The following is a 17,944-nucleotide window of genomic DNA, read 5'->3' on the forward strand; positions in this document are numbered from 1 at the left end:
CAGAGACAAGAAAACAGCTCCATTAAATATCACCGGGGTCCATGTCTCTGACTCTGCCGTGTATCTGTAACAGTGTGCGCTGAACCGCAGTTACAGAGACGCAGTTAGTCCGTACAAAAACCAGCAAAGGCATTCTCACCTCCTCTCACTGAATCCGATCTCTGAGCTGGATTGTGAACAGTTAATAGAAACAAAATCATCTCATTAAAACCAATTAAACCGAATGATCAGGTTCTTTGTGCTGAATGTCTGTCAGTGTATGTAAAATCCCTCTTTATAGTAGTTTCTGTCGTTTACGAGCAACTCTGAATAGGAGACTCTGGTGCCGTTATTACAACATGAAATAAAACTAATCAGAGTCATATCTCAAAAATCATCTCAGTCAAAAACCATACATTCGCTTTAATGCACTCTATGTGTCAAAGAGAGCAATGATTGTTCAGTCGTTTGATTTCTTGATTTGTGGATATTCAGGGAAATAACGGATATGGAAGTAGTCATAGAGGTTTACAGCATGGAAACAGACCCTTCTGCCCAACTTGTCCATGCTACCCTTTTCTAACCACTATGCAAGTCCCAATTGCCCGCGTTTGGTCCATATCCCAACAAAATATTTGTCTGAGCATAAAGACTTATCCCGCGGATTCGATTTCCCAAAGCACTTCTGGTGATTACAGCAGACTTTTAAAGAAAGACTTTCGGGCATGTGGGCTTTGCTGGCTCGGCCGCTATTTATTGCCCATCCCTAGTTGTCCTTCAGGAACTTTCTGACGCTCTTCTCAATTAGGTTTTTGCATTCAGTCGATTTTCTTACCAAATGTTCCAGTGTCTAGAGTACACCAAACCTGTCCTCCGAGATTATTAATAGAGATATTAATCATTGTTCATTGGATTCTAAGCATGCATTGAAATAAACTTTTGTACCTTTACTGTTAAGAATTCTGAGTTTTAATATGTGTCAAGTGTTCATTGTGTTAATATGAGTCACATTCTTCCGAACTCTTTCCAATGAAGTTTCTCTTCGATTCCCAGTTGATATTTTTATTTAATTACTGTAACATTGAGAGATGTTTAATCAGGCTGTTGTGATTATGAGGATTTGCCGCAGCAGGCGGGCATCAGTTTACACTATTGACTGACATATCAAACCGAACAGTATTGGTTTCTTTGCCCCGAGTGTTCTTTGAAACATCAGAACAAGGGTACAACTAGTTCAAGGCTACCTGCAGCATTTTGAATTCTCAATGTTCGTGCCGATTTCCCGGTGATTCCAAATAAACAACAGCTAATTCTTCCCTCGCACAGCGAATGTAATAATCAGACGGATTCTGCGAACGATTTTAGATGGTGTTTGTGTGAATTGTGGTCTGGTTTGCGTTCACAGGAATGTATTGACGTGTTAGTGTATAACCGTTTTTTTTTAACTGGTCGGTGCAACATCGTGGGCCGAAGGGCCTGTTCTGCGCTGTAATGTTCTATGTTCTATGTTCTAACCCGCTGTTAGAAACAGCTCTCGACAGACAGCAGCTGTGACTCAGAAACTTGCGGCAGTTTTTGTACGAGGAGTTCACTCGTTCTCATCACTGTGAGACTCTTTGCACAGTAATAGACCGCAGTGTCAGACAACCGCAGCTCCGAAATAGTCACTCGGTACAAATTGTCTGACTGCTGGACTGAATCAGAAAACCGGGTCCGAGCGAAATCCGCCTTTAATTCAAAACCGCCGTTCTTGTCTCTCCGGACTGCAAACTCGGGCTGTTTTCCTGGGTATTGACGATACCAAATAAATAATAAGCATCGTCGGTAAAGGTGCAGTTTAAAGTGACATCTTCTCCCTCTGTCCGTGTGAGTGAGGATTCCCGCTGAGTAACAGAATCTCCATCGTTCAGATCTGAAACACACGGTTAAAGAAAGGAAAAACATTGATTAAAAGTTCAATTGAACTAAGGGAGAAAATTCACTGACAGTGTAACGTAAAAATATGTATTGAATGTATTGAATCATACCACATTCTCTCCAACTGATCTCTGTTCCCGTTTACAATCCCCTGGAGATTCCTCCTTCTCGCCTCTTCTCAATGCATCTGTCCCTTTCTTCCTCAGCTGTTTAGTTTAGTTTACCTTTAAATTAGTCTTTGCTCCTCTCCTCAAGTGTTCATTGTGTTAACATGAGTCACATTCTACCCAACTCTTTCTAAAGCTGTTTCTCTCCGATTCCCAGTTGATCTCTTTGTTTCATTGGAATTGTGGGACATATATTTGGATTCCTCCCACAAGTGGAATCATCCTCTCCCCGTCCACCACACCAATCCTCGTTATCATTATAAATAGATCAGTCAGAGTTGCGTTAGTTTCCTTGGTCAGTCGAGAAAGTAATCATAATCTTGTATTCTGATAGCTCTCATCTCCCAATCCGAGTACCATTTCTCGAAATCGCCTTTTCAGTGTGCTTTTCGAAACTATTTTCAAAAGACTAAAACCACTCGCAAGGATTCATTTGTGTTCTACGGCATGTCCAATGCCTGTATAACACGAATGTCCTGCTTTTCAACTTTATCTCTCCAGAAAATAACTCATTTTTAAAGTGTTAAACTTACCAACAATGAATGTCACCCAGATCAGAGTGAAAACGAGGAGCCGCATTGCTGTTGCTCCTGGATTCCAGGGACCTGTGTCTCCGAAAGCTGCAGAAGATCGAACAAGATAAAGCTGAGAGCATTGGCTGTGGCCGGTCTGACGTCACATCCTGCAGAACCTATGGTCGGAAGAGTGGAGATCACTGAATAGAGAATAAAGTGCTGATTGGATATCACAATCCACAAGTTGATTTATTCCTGACAGCGTCATCAGGTGATAATCCAATAAGCTCCTGGGCTCTTTACTCTGGATTCATCCAATCAGCCGAGAGCTCCTTTCGGCTCTAATTCATGACAGTAAGAAGCCTCACAACGCCAGGTTAAAGTCCAACAGGTTTATTTGGTAGCACAAGCTTTCGGACCGCTGCTCCTAGAATCAGACAAACTGTGAGCACCAGCTCAGTACAATATATTTTCAGCATTCTTAATATCGCAATCCGTCATCATAGTTTAAAATTTAAGAAAATGCTCATTAGAATGAATGCCTCTATTTCAGGTTTTATTTCTCTCATTGTTTTTCTGAATTAAATAACTGAATATTGTTTCAAAAGATGTGAAGGAGGAATTGTCTTGGGTTTGGGTAAATTTGATTTGATCTGATTTATCATTTTCACATACACTGGTATACAGTGGAAAGTATTGTTTCTTGCATGCTATACAGACAAATGCTATACACAGAGAAAATAGGGGAGAAGGACAGGAGAGGGTGCAAGATGCTGTGTTACAATTAACGCCAGGGTGGAGAGAAAGAAAAGCTTAATGTATGTTAGATCCATTTAGAAGTCCGATGGCCGCAGCGAAGAAGCTGTTCTTGAATCGGTTGGTATGTGATCTCAGACACCTGTTTCTTTTTCCCAACGGAAGAAGGTGGAAGAACGTATGTCCGTTGTGCGTGAGGTCCTTGATTATGCCGGGCGCTTTTCCGAGGCAGCGGGAAGTGTAGACATAGTCAATGGATGGTCGGCTGGTTTGCGTGATGGACTGGGTTTCTTCAGAACTCTTTGTAAAGAGCAGAGATGTGGAATTATTTGGATAGCTCATGCGAAGTCCTGGCACAGGCACAATGGGCCAACAGACCCCTCCTTGTCTGTACGGTGTACAGATCTCCGTCTGCAACTGAAGTGACTGAACTAATAACTGCTGCTGGTGCAGACCTGGCTCAAGATCGCTGTGTTGATATTAATTTGGATTAACCTTTCCCGCACAAGAGTCAAGAGCTAAAGGGTAACAAAATGCATCGAAATAAAGAGATGTAAAATACTGACAGGTTTCAAACGGCCCGAGTAACAATTTTCCAGAGGAATGGCTAGCACCATAGAGTTATAGAAGTTTACAACATGGAAACAGGCCCTTCGGTTCAACTTGTCCATGCCGCCCTTTTCTTTTAACCCGGAAGCGAGTCCCAGTTGCCCGCATTTGGCCCATATTCCTCTATACCCATCTTACTCAATCAACAGTCCAAATGCTTTTTAAAAGACAATATTGTATCTGCCTCTACTACTACCTCTGGCAGCTTGTTCCAGACACTCACCAACCGTTGTGTGAAAAAATTGCCACTCTGGACACTTTTGTATCTCTCCTCTCACCTTAAACCTATGCCCTCTAGTTTTAGACTTCCCTAACTTTGGAGAACGATATTGACTACCTAGCTGATCTATGCCCCTCATTATTTTATAGACCTCTATAAGATCACCCCTAAGCCTTCTACGTTCGAGAGAAAAAAGTCCCAGTCTATCCAACCTCTCCTTATAACTCAAACCATCAAGTCCCAGTAGCATCCTAGTAGATATTGTCTGCACTCTTTGTAGTTTAATAATATCTTTTCTATAATTGGGTGACCAGAACTGTACACAGTGTTCCTACTGTGGCCTTACCAATGTTTTGTACAACTTTAAGAAGACATCCCAACTCCTGTATTGAATGCTCTGACCAATGAAACCAAGCATGCTGAATGCCTTTTTCACCACTCTGTCCACCTGTGACTCCACTTTCAAGGAGCTGTGAACATGTACCCCTCGATCTCTTTGTTTTATAACTCTCCCCAACGCCCTACCATTAACTGAGTAAGTTCTACTCTGGTTCAACCTATCAAAATGCATCACCTCACATTTATCTAAATTAAACTCCACCTGCCATTCGTCAGCCCACTGGCCCAATTGATCAAGATCCCGTTGCAATCCGAGATAACCTTCTTCACTGTCCACTATGCCACCAATCTTGGTGTCATCTGCAAACTTACGAACCATGTCCCCTATATTCTCATCCAAATCATTAATATAAATGACAAATAACAGTGGACCCAGCACTGATCCCTGAGGCACACCGCTGGTCTCAGGCCTCCCGTTTGAAAAACAACCCTGTGCAACCACCCTCTGGCTTCTGTCATCAAGCCAATTTTGTATCCATTTAGCTACCCACCCTGGATTCCATGAGATTTAACCTCATCCAACAACCTACAATGCGGTATCTTGTTAAAGGCCTTGCTAAAGGCCATGTAGACAACACCAGCTGCACTGACCTCATCTACCTTCTTGGTTACCCCTTCAAAAAACTCAATCAAACTTGGGAGACGTGATTTTCCACTCACAAAGCCATGCTGACTGTCCCTAATCAGTCCTTGCATCTCTAAATGCCTGTAGATCCTGTCTCTCAAAATACTTCCAACAACCTTACTCCACACAGGTGTGAGGCTCAGTGGCCTGTAGTTCCCAGGCTTTTCCCTTCAGCCTTTTTTAAACAAAGGCATAACATTTGCCACCCTCAAATCTTCAGGCACCTCACCTGTGACTATCGATGATTGAAATATCACTGCTAGGGGACACACAATTTCCTCCCGAGCCTTCCACAATGTCCTGGGATACACTTCATCACGTCCCGGGGATTTATCTACCTTGATACGCTTTAAGACTTCCAACACCTCCTTCTCTGTAATATGTACACTCCTCAAGACAGCACTATTTATTTCCCCAAGTTTCCTAACATCCATGCTTTTCTCAACAATAAATACTGACGAGAAATATTCATTGAGGATCTCACCCATATCTTGTGGATCCGCACATCGATGACCTTGTTGATCCTTAACTGGCCCTACTTTCTCCCTTGTCACTCTTTTGCTCTTTATGTATTTGTAGAAGCTCTTTGTATTCACCAGTAGTTCACAACTTATTGAAGGGAGCAGCGGTATCTGTGGGGATTGTGTACTCGCAATGACTGGGACGCTGTGTTTTTGGCAAAAAAAAACTTATTCATAAAATATCTGAAAGTACATTACACAATATTTCAAAATGGCCATAACAGCAAGTGCAATAACATTCAAGTTTTCGACAATGAAGCTGTTGCACTCTGTGTACAATTAAAGGAACATTACAGAACGTTTCAGAATAGTCTTTACAGAAAGTACATTGACGTTCAGGTTTCGTACACAGATAATTTTGCACGTTGACGTGCTTCAACACATTCAATGAAACATTACAAAACTTTGCAAAATGGTAATTTCAGAAAGTGCAGTGATACTGAAGATTTCTGCAAAGGTATTGTTGCGCATTGAAGATGTTCAGTGGAACATAATACATATTTTAAGATCGTCAATACAGGAAGGACGTTGTCATTTAGGTTGTCTACGTTGAACAATGTGCACGCTGAGGTGCTTCACTAGAATTGCGAGACGTGTAATATTCACTGCATTCCTTCAATGTGAGTCCTACAGCAAGAGGGGCTCAGAATGAGTTCTGCTCCCCTCAGTTCACAAGGGCCGAATGGTCTCAGTCAGCGGGTTTTCCCCATTGCGCCTTTGCAGCAACTGCCCCAAGGTTTAGTGCGTCCCTCAGCAGGTAGTCCTGCGCCCTGGAATGTGCCAGTCTGCAACACTCGCTCGAGGACAATTCTTTGCACATGGAGATCAACCAGTTTCGAGAAGGCAAAGAGTATATTTTACCGAGTTGAAGATTTTCCAAACAGCAATTGGTGCTTGTCTCGGTTTGTGTCCCTGGGAACAGTCCGGAGAGCACAGAGTCCTTCGTCACAGAGTTGCTTAGGATGAACATATACCAATAAAAAACTTCTCATCACCTCGGGATATAAATGGATAGTTTATCTGCTACGTTCGGGTTTGATGTCTCAGTGACTCACAGCCACAGTAATACACCCCAGCGCCTGATACCGATGTGCTGTCTCCATTAGGACTGGTCAAACGTCTTGTTGAGTGAATGAAGAGTTTGAAGAGTCTGTGGTGTTTCTGCTAACAGATGAAATGACAAATTTCAGGCCACGGTCCTGTGGCATGTTGAACGAGCGGATGCTCTCAGGGCATCAGGTGATTGTATTTCATTGGATTTCAATCGATTGTCACTCTTGTGTTAATATGTGCTGTCATTGAGAGATTTCAGACGCTCAACCGATAATTGTCCATGCAAAAGAAAGTTATTATATTCAACACTCTCCTTCAAAAAATACTCACTTAAAATCAAAACGTGAAGCTGCAATTACACTGATTGCCGTTTCCTGGTTTCTGCATTCCCTGGATCCAGAATATTAAAGGAGAATGGCGTCAATTAAGGTTTAATGGAATACGTAATCATGTATATAACTTCCATGGTAAATACCTTGCATATCGTCACCGAGGACAAAGTAGAAATGCAACACTGATGTGCGGTTTTCGATTAGTTGCCTTGGGACAGAATTTTCATATATCCTTTTCAGTAAAAGGCAGAATTATCTCCTTTGCTCAGCCAACTCGGAGCTTCAACGTCGCAAAAGTTTAGCTCAGTTTCTCTCTCCACAGAGTCTTTACAGCAATTTTCTGTTTTTATTTCAGATCTCCCCTATTCCCGGTATTTTATCATATGTACACATAGACATCCATTATTTCATATTGGCACCGAGAACATTCCCGTCGGTTTAATGTTGCAATTCCTCCTGTTTTTCATTATACCCAAGGAAATTACTAATAACGGCTTTTGGTGTGGAAATTAATATTTGATATTAACGCGGGAGTGTTTGAAGTCTGTCGATATGTTGGGCGTTGGATATACATGATTTGCACGATGTGTATTGGTTGCAAGTTGTTGATTAATCTCATTCCTTACAACAGCAACATGCATCACATTCTGGAGTACTTCCATGGAGTGGAATGTAAAATGACCACTTGGATTTTTTCAAAGTATCAAAACATTACGGTGGACCTGAGCACCAGCTGATGGCCCATTATGCGGGATATTTGTTATTGAAACCTGTAAGGGAGAGACAAGGGAGAAATGTAGGTGGAGATATGGGAAGAAAACAAGAGGTATTGAATAATTGGAAATGGAGGCGAGACCTGGAATTAAGCAGAGCAAGAAGCGGTGATATAAATGAATGAGACAGGAATAGATTTAGAGGAAGTTATAATCAGAGAAACAGCTGCAGCAAAACAGACATATACGAACTAAAACATGGGGAATATTTGTTCCAAGTGTTATTTTCACTCCCAGATATTTGATACATTCTGTGTTTTGTTGCAGAAACCAATAGTGATGATTCTGTGTCCAAGGATCAATCTGAATTAAGGGTTCTCCAAGTACAGAGCATAATGTTGGATTGTAAATACTCGGACAGCGATTCTCCCTACTCTGTTCTGGTATCCGGGCGAAACTCCGAGATATTTAATGAGGATTTATAGCTCGGAGGATGTGAAACAATATTGTCTACTTTGTACAAAGGAACACTGTTCCTCAAATGTCACCAGGACGCTTCTCTCCGGTACCGCCTTATGTTTCTGGTGCAGAGATAGAGCGGATCACCGCACTGATAGTTCCAGTTCGCGCTCACACCGAAAAGCAGAAATAATAAGTGAGAGTAACAGAAATGTATTATAATTCCGAGCCAAGGCACTCACCAAAGTGAGTTAGTGGTTCGTCAGCTGACAGTTTGTCTCTGGTGTTATTTCCTCGTCTGTATCAATTATTGGCCAGCCCTTTCCCTTCCGTTTCTCGGTCCATTTGATCACAGTCGGTACACAGCGTGTGTGTGATCAGAATGCTTTTTTGCGAATATTACTGAATTTCCCCACAATGCCACTGTCATATCGAGCGTAATTTTAGAGCTTTGTTGTTTCCTGACACCTTTTACGGACCAGAATCTCTGCCTTACCATAACTAGATCAGGATTTTCTTCTGATTTGATCAACGCCAAAGGACACCTTGCCCTTATAAGGAGATTAATTATATCCCAGTTCAATGGTCTTCCATTGACTCGCAGTCAGCTCACCAGACAGGGAATCGTGGACAAAACATGTCGCACGTTTTCTCTTAGCTCGCAAGCATGGATTGAATCACAAATTTAAACTCACTACCGTCTTATTTCTTTTTTTCGGGGTTGGATCTTGGAGATTCTGTCACTCAGCGACTGTCCTTCGATGTTATCAGTGATCGGTGGATATGTACGCCCAGGTCTCTCTGCCTGTCAATATTCCTAAGGGTTCTACCTTTCCTGTATAATTCCGACATGCATTGGACCTTCCAAAATGCATTATCTCACACTTGTCCAGATTAAACTCCATCTGCCATTTTCCCGCTCAAGTCTCGAACCGGTCTATATTTTGCTGTAGCTGTATCCTCTAACAATCCTCTTCACTCTCCGCAACTCCACCAGTTTTTGTGTGGTCTGTGAACGTACCAATCATACCAGCTACATTTTCCTCCAAATCATTTATAGGTCCCAGAACTGATCCCTGTGGATCATGGCTAGTAAGAGTTTTAACAACACCAGGTTAAAACTCTTACTGTGTTCACCCCAGTCCAACGCCGGCAACTCCACATCATGACGATCATGGCTAGTCACAGCCTTCCAGTCAGAAAATCACCCCTCTACCGCTACCCTCTGTCTTCTATGGCCAAGCCCCAGTTCTGTATCCATCTTCTCGCAGAGAACATAAGGCGCATGTGCAGTTCCGCCTTCGGCATCTTTTATATTAAATTAACAATTGTATTTTTATTTACATATCAATCACCTCCCGGTGGCGTGTCTGGGTCAGAATTTCAGTCACCTTCTCCATTTCTGAACAGTGTTTTTTTTCTTTTAAAATAAACGGTGGGTGTCGGGGTTGGTGGTGACGTCACCGAAACAGGACGGCCTGTCCTTCCCCGCCTCTGGCTGCTGATGTTCCGCCAAAGAGCTGCACCTAGTCCAGGGTGCGGCCAAGATGTGACACTGTGAGGAGCAGCAGCAGCTGCTGCAGGGAGTGGTCAAGTGGCCCCTGGCGCCCCGAGGGGAAACAGCAGCAAGCAGAGTCTCTACCCAATGACTTCCCCAAGTTCAGTTGTTCAGTGACACTGGGAAGCTCTTCAAATCTAATCTTTTACATCTCAGATTCATCCCTCCATCCATCACTCCTTCCCTCGATCGGTCTCTCGATTCATCCATCCGTCCATCCCTTCCTCCCTCCATCCATCCCTACATGTGTCCCTCCATTCACACAAGAAGAACTATTCAGTCTGCACAGCAGCTTCAGTCTCATTCCCCCAGTTTGTTTTCCACCCTTTATCACTCCAATTCTTCTCCCACATACTTCACATCATAACATTATAATTCAAATTTGATAATCTCTCCAATTTGACATTTGTTCAGGGGTACAGACAGCAGATACATTATCAATTACACCCCAACCTGGGCTATGGTGATACATTTACACATGATCTCATTTCACAATAAAACCCACACACCGGTTTTAAGTTTGCTTCCGTTATTGCTGTTGTGCCCAGCAGGTTGATTAAAGTGAAATTGACATCAACACTTTATGGTCTCTGTCTCTCTCTGCGTTTGTGAGACTGCCCGTAATAGTGTGTGTGTGCGTGTGTGTGTGTGTGTGTGTGTGTGTGCGTTCTTCTGAAAGTATATGTTTTTGGTTTTATTTTATTTATTACTGTCACATGTATTAGTATACAAAGAAAAGTATTGTTTCTTGCGCGCTATACAGAGAAAGCATACGTTTCATAGAGAACAATAAGAAGTCTCACAACGCCAGGTTCAAGTCGGACATGTTTATTTGGAATCACGAGCTTTCGGAGCGCTGCTCCTTCATTAGGTGAGTGGAGAGGTAGGTTTTACAAACACAGCATTACACGTACATGGAGAAGGAAAGGAGCGAGTGCAGAATGTAATGATACAGTCATAGCTCGGATGTAGAGAAAGATCAATTTCATTAAAACATTGTAATAGAGTTCAAAAGAGTTAGAATATCGTTTTAAAAGCATAGACCAAGAGTAAAAGATAGCATTAGAGAGATGATGGGCACAGCTTGCAACAAGTAGCCACGGTCCGACGCCATCTTGATTTTTTTGGTTTGTCTCTGTTTATCTGAGGGTGTGTGTCTGTGTTTGTTGTCTGAGTGTTTATGTGTATGTGTCCATGTGTGCGACTTTGCTTGTGTCTATTTGTCTGCAATCGTGTGACTGTTTTGCCTGAGGCTGTGTGTGTGTGGATGTGTGCCTGTGTATGTTTGCTTGTCTGGTCATGTGTGTATATATGTGTGTGTGTTATGCTGAAAGTGTGTGTCTGTGAGTTTGCGAGTTTGCCTATGTTGTTTGACTGAGATCATGTGTTGTGCCCATGTTTGACTGTGTGCATGTGTTGCTGTGTGCGTGACTGTGTTTGCCTGAGTGTTTGTGTGTGTGTTTGTGCGTGTGTGTTTTTCTGTGATTGTATGTATGTCTGAGTGGTTGACTGAGACTTGTGTCTAAATGTGTGTGTTTTGTCTGAGAGTTTGTGCATATCTGTGTGCTTGCATCAGAGTGAATTTGTATGCATATGCGTGTTCGTTTGATAGGACATCTGTGTGTGGGTCTGTTTCTGTATGTTTGTCAGCGTGTGTGTGTGTGTGTGTGTGTGCATGCATGTCTGAGAGCATATGTTTTCTTTGTGTGTTTGTCTGAGTCTTTCTCTCTATATGTCTATGTTCACGAGTTTGCTTGTGTGTGTTTGTCTGAGTGTGTGCTTATGACTGTGTGTTTGTCTGTGAGTGCATGTGTATGCCTGTGTTTTTCTGAGACTGTGTGTCTGTGTGTTTGCAAGATTTCCTGTGTCTGTTCGTCTGCGAAATGTGTGCCTGTATTTGCCTGACTGTGTGTTTGTGTGTGTGTTTGTCTGGACTTGTCTGAATGCGTGTGTGTGTTTGTGTCTGTGTGATTGGCTGTATGTGTGTGTGTGCTTGTCTGACAGCCTGTCTGTGTGTCAGAAAGAGAGAGAAAGTATGTGTGTGTCTGTGTGTCTGAGCGTGTATGTCCATGTATGTGCCTATGCGTGCGAGTTTGCCTGTATCGGTTTTTCTGAGATCCTGTGTGTGCGTGCTCGTGACTGTTTGTTTGTCTGTGTGTGTGTGTGTGTGTGTGTGTGCTCGTGACTGTTTGTGTGTGTGTGTGTGTGTGTGTGCGTGTGTGTTTTTCAGAGGTGCATTTGGCTGTGTGTGTGTATGTGTTTGCGAGTTTGCTTGTGTCTGCTTGTTTCAGAACTTGTGTGTTTGTCTGAATGTGAGTGTGTGTATGTTTGGGTATGTGAATTGGTCTCGGATTGTGTGTGTGTGAACATTTAAAATAAAAATGGATAATAGAAAAGCTACAGCACAAACAGGCCCTTCGGCCCACAAGTTGCGCCAAACATGTCCCTACCTACTAGGCTTACCTATAACCCTCTATCTTACTAACTTCCATGAACTTATCCAAAGGTATCTTAAAAGAACCTATAGAATCCGCCTCCACCACCACTACCGGCAGCCGATTCCACGCACCCACCACCCTCTGAGTGAAAAACTTACCCCGAACATCTCCTCTGTACCTACTCCCCAGCACCCTAATCTCAAACCATCAAGTCCTGGTAGCATCCTAGTAAATCTTTTCTGCACTCTTTCTAGTTTAATAATATCCTTTCTATACTAGGTTGACAAGAACTGTAAACAGTTTTCCAAATGTGGCCTTACCAATGTCTTGTAGAACTTCAACAAGACGTCCCAACTCCTGTATTCAATGTTCTGACCGATGAAACCAAGCATGCCGAATGCCTTCTTCACCACTCGTCCACCTGAGACTCCACTTTCAAGGAGCTATGAACCTGTACCCTTAGATCTTTTTGTTCTATAACTCTCCATAACACCCTCCCATTAAATGAGTAAGTCCTGTTCTGGTTCGATCGACGAAAATGGATCACTTCGCATTCATCTAAATAAAACTCCATCTTCCATTCACCAGCCCACTGGCCCAATTGATTAAGATCCCATTGCAATCCTTGATAACCTTCTTCACTGTCCACTATGCCACCAATCTTGGTGTCATCTGAAAACTTACTAACCACGCCTCCTAAATTCTCATCCAAATCATTAATATAAATGACAAATATCAGTGGACCCAGCACTCATTCCCGGAGGCACACTGCTGGCCATAGGCCTCTAGTTTGAAAGACAACCCTCTACAACCACCCTCTGTCTTCTGTCATCAAGCCAATTTTGTATCCATTTAACAACCTCAACCTAGATCCCGTGACAGTGTTTCCAGCTTCTGCTCCAACCGAACCATGCGGGTTGTGAGGAGCTGCCCCTGGTCACACAACCCGCAAACATAGCCGCCAGGGACACTAGGAAGTTCCCTGATCTCCCACATCGAGCAGGAGAAACATATCACGGCCCTAACTGCCATCTCTGCACTTGGACACTGAAAAATAAAAGAATAAGAATCTTACTTGCTTTTGACAAAGAGGGACATTCCCAAACTCTGGGTGGCAACAGCCAGAGGGGTCGCGGGACGAGATTCTGGGGTCGGGAGCTCCGAGGCAGCGATAACTATGGAACCTCGACTGAATGTTCATAGCTTTCCGCCACCTTTAGATTCTCGAGATTTATTTTAAACAATGGGCGTGGCCTAAATTGACGACGTTCGGGCCTGATGTCTTTCAGTTCAGCTCTGAGATCCAGTGTCCCAGAGGAGTCCAGCTCTGCAGTCTCCAGCTCCCCGTCATATAAACCATCAGGTCCGGGCAGCAGAGCGATGGGCATTCTTCTTGTTTTCAGCCTGTGTGTCTATTTACCCAGTGAGTACTGATCACACTAAACTACATTGTGTGGATTGAATATAAAGCTGCCCCAGTCCATCCCAATTACAGACATTGTCTGGAGTTTTAGCCCCGTTGTGTGGTTCAGCTCTGATGGGCCTTTAAACTCTCTGTGTTTAATTTCCAGGATCTTTCAGTCAGTCAGTGGTACAGAGCCCGGCAGCGGTGACCAGAAAGGAATGTCAGTCCCTCACCATCACCTGTGTTTTCTATGGTGGATTCTACGCTCGTGCTTTGGAGAGGGCGGAATTCTTCAGGCAAACACAGGCTGGGACAGAGCGGGAGCGGATCTCCGGCGGAGGGAGATTTGTTGAGTCGGTGAATAAAGCAGAAAAGACATTTTCGTTGGAAATTCGGGATGTGAGAGTTGAAGACGCCGCCACCTATTACTGTAAAGCTCATTACAAAGGAGACGGCTGGGACAGTCACAGTGAAAAGGAGCTGAGCAAATACCTGTGCACAATTACCTTATACATTCGCAGAGCCCAGAGAGAGAATTATGGGTTGATGTTATTAGCGCTGCAATCTGGATTAATTACATTGCACTTTCCATCACTCACATCTTTCTTTGATATTTTTCTCAGTTAATATGAAGCGACTATCTCCTACCTGGGGATATTTACTGAGAACGCGGGGCCTCAAAAAGAACAGTTTGAACTGACAGAGACTTCAAAACATTGAATAATATTTATTGATTTAAATCCCCCGAATAATGGGAACTTCCAAATGACTGTGATGATTTCCCGTCAAGTTGAGCAGTCGGTAGTTCTTGTACGGGGAGACTGAGATCGGTATCAGTGTGTACGACCTGGTATGAAGCCGATGGATCAGGGACGGTGGTGACTGTCACAGCCGGTAAGTTACTCCAACCCCGCCGTGTTACAAAATGTATCGTGTAACGCTCACCGTCATTTTATTATCGTGATCTGTATCGTTTCAGTCCAATTGATACGGATAAGGATCTGTTTACAGATCCGTTACAGATTTTGATTTGGGGGCAGGACGTGATTTGGGAGTCACTCATCTGAAGAAGGGGCTTGCAGCTCCGAAAGCTTGTGTGGCTTTTGCTACCAAATAAACCTGTTGGACTTTAACCTGGTGTTGTTAAACTTCTTACTGTGTTTACCCCAGTCCAACGCCGGCATCTCCACATCATGACGGGTGTATCTAGGCAGACATCAGTGAGTTAGGCCGAATTGCCTGTTCCTCTTCTGCAGTTTCTATACAATGTAAAACTTAGAGAAAATTCCGCCCAGAGAGAGCAGAAGAGAATCAGTTAAAGAGCAAAAAAAGAATTGAAATTGTCAGAGAGCCAGAAGAGGCAGTTCCCAGTGAGTAACTGTAAAACCACTGCAGGAACTGAACAGAATAAACCCAACTGACAACTGAGAGACTTTGGGAGAACTTTCCACAATTGCAACGAACCCAAACAGCGCAAAATAAATGTTGAAACAAAATAAAACTGACTGTAAATATTTCCAAGTAAAGAGAAAAGGAGAAAAGATGTTCCTGATAGTTAGATAGCAGAAGAAAACCAAATAGATGAATAAACAGAGATTCCCGGGAAGTGTTAAACAGATATAAAGGAAAGGGCGGCACGGTAGCACAGTGGTTAGCACTGCTGCTTCACAGCTCCAGGGTCCCGGGTTCGATTCCCGGCTCGGGTCACTGTCTGTGTGGAGTTTGCACATTCTCCTCGTGTCTGTGTGGGTTTCCTCCGGGTGCTCCGGTTTCCTCCCACAGTCCAAAGATGTGCGGGTTAGGTTGATTGGCCAGGTTGAAAAATTGCCCCTTAGAGTCCTGGGATGTGTAGATTAGAGGGATTAGTGGGTAAAATATGTGGGGGTAGGGCCTGGGTGGGATTGTGGTCGGTGCAGACTCGATGGGCCGAATGGCCTCCTTCTGCACTGTAGGGTTTCTATGATTTCTATGACATTTGAGCACCGATGTTCAACATCATTCCATCCCCATTGGAGCTGATGAATCACAGTCATTCCCTGTTGGATCTTGCTGTGCGCTTCGACGTAGCGCAGCTGGGTTAGTCACTTGGAACGGATTACCTCACTGATAATAAAATGTTCCCTCGTGTCTGTCTCTTAGGAAGGGAAATAGAAAGTGAAATGTAACATACATCATTGAATCCTGGAGAGCGAAAGGGTGACATTCGGCCCCTCGAGTAGATGCAGCCCTTTATAAGTGAAATCCAGTTCTTCCCCTCAGTCATGAATTTTCCCCATAACCCTGTTTTATTCCTGTTCCGGCGCTTGACTATTCCCGTGTGTTTGTCACTGTTGATTCAGCTCCCACCATCATTCTGACATTGCATTCCAGACCGTTGGATCTTGTTGTGTAAAGAAAACCTCATTTTCCACTGGTTTACAATAATAATAACAGTGAATACAGTTCCATCAGATTTAAAGTGATAATAGCACCGAATAAAACTGAGCTACTCCCGCAATTGACACATTCCCCTGGTAAACAATGACTGAAACACAGAAGAAAACGCTGTTTCTTTTTTTATCCTCCAGATTCTAGTTCCCTGGTGTCGAAAAATCCGCCTCTCCAAACCTCTGCTGCTGGTGACACGGTTGCTTTAAGCTGTGAATATTCAGGGTTCTGTCAGTACACAGTACACTGGTACAGTCAGTCCGCAGGGCAGGCTCTGAAATACCTGCTTCAGACACACACTTCAGGAGAGGAGAATAAAGAAAATGCTGCCGGGGGGAGAATTTCTGCTTCTATCGATTCTGCCGAGAAAATCAGCTGGTTAAAGATCTCCAAACTGGAACTGAGCGATTCCGCTGTGTATTACTGTGCACTGAGTCGGAGCACAGCACAGTGATACAGAACATGGAGAGAGCTGTACAAAAACCTGGACATGGTGCGTATTACAGACACAGTGATACAGAACACAGAAAGAGCTGTACAAAAAAATGAACATGGTGAAAATCACAGACATAGTGATACAGAACACAGAGAGAGCTGTACAAAAACCTTAAAATGGTGAGGTCTGCAGTGAGTAAACTGTTAGAAGGTATTCTGAGAGACAGGATCTACAGGCATTTAGAGAGCACGGACTAATAAGGGACAGTTACCATGGCTTTGTGAGTGGAAAATCATATCTCACGAAATTGATTGAATTTTTTGAAGGAGTAACCAAGATGGTAGATGAGGACAATGCAGTGGATGTTGTCTACATGGACTTTAACATGGGGCGGCACGGTAGCACAGTGGTTAGCACTGCTGCTTCACAGCTCCAGGGCCTGGGTTCGATTCCCGGCTCGGGTCACTGTCTGTGTGGAGTTTGCACATTCTTCCTGTGTCTGCGTGGGTTTCCTCCGGGCGCTCCGGTTTCCTCCCACAGTCCAAAGATGTGCGGGTTAGGTTAATTGGCCATGCTAAATTGCCCCTTAGTGTCCCGGGATGCGTAGATTAGCGGGTAAATATGTGGGGATATGGGGATAGGGCCTGGGTGGGATTGTGTTCGGTGCAGACTCGAGGGGCCGAATGGCCTCTTTCTGCACTGTAGGGTTTCTATGATTTCTATGGTACCACATGGTGCATTGCTGCATAAGGTTCAATCTCACGGGATCCACGGCGAAGTAGCCAATTGGATGCAAAATTGGCTTGATGAGAGAAGACAGGGGGTGGTTGGAAAGGGTTGTTTTTCAAACTGCAAAATGGTCCAGAGTGCATTTTTCTCACTCAGAGGCTGGTGAGTGTCTGGAAAGATCAGCCAGAGGTAGTAGTGGAGGCGGGGACAATTTTTACTTTTAAAAAGCATTTAGATACTTCCATGGGTAAGATGCGTATAGAGGGATATGGGCCAAATGCGGGCAATTGGGACTAGCTTAGTGGTAAAACCTGGATGGCATGGACAAGACGGGCCGAAGGGCCTTTTTTCAACGCTGTAAAGCTCCATGACTCGAGAGCATTAACACTCCAGTACCGCAGGAGGAAACTGTTACACTGGTACCGACTCATCCTGAATCATGCTGGAACCAGCGTCTTGGCAAATCACACAGCTAGGGCTGCAGATATGGCATTTAACTGAATAATGGGGCAGGGGGGAGACAAGGACCTGTTGCATGAAAAATTTTTAAAAATCGAAGATGAAGGAGAAGGTTGGACTGCAGGTGAGCGAACATGAAGGCACAGAACATGTGAACATCATATTGCACCAAAATCGTGCAAGAATGGGGAAATTTGAAAACAGAACAAACTTCAGGGCTTTGTATC

The sequence above is a fragment of the Mustelus asterias genome, unplaced genomic scaffold (genome assembly GCF_964213995.1).
Source record: "Mustelus asterias unplaced genomic scaffold, sMusAst1.hap1.1 HAP1_SCAFFOLD_94, whole genome shotgun sequence".
Lineage (NCBI taxonomy): Eukaryota > Metazoa > Chordata > Chondrichthyes > Carcharhiniformes > Triakidae > Mustelus > Mustelus asterias.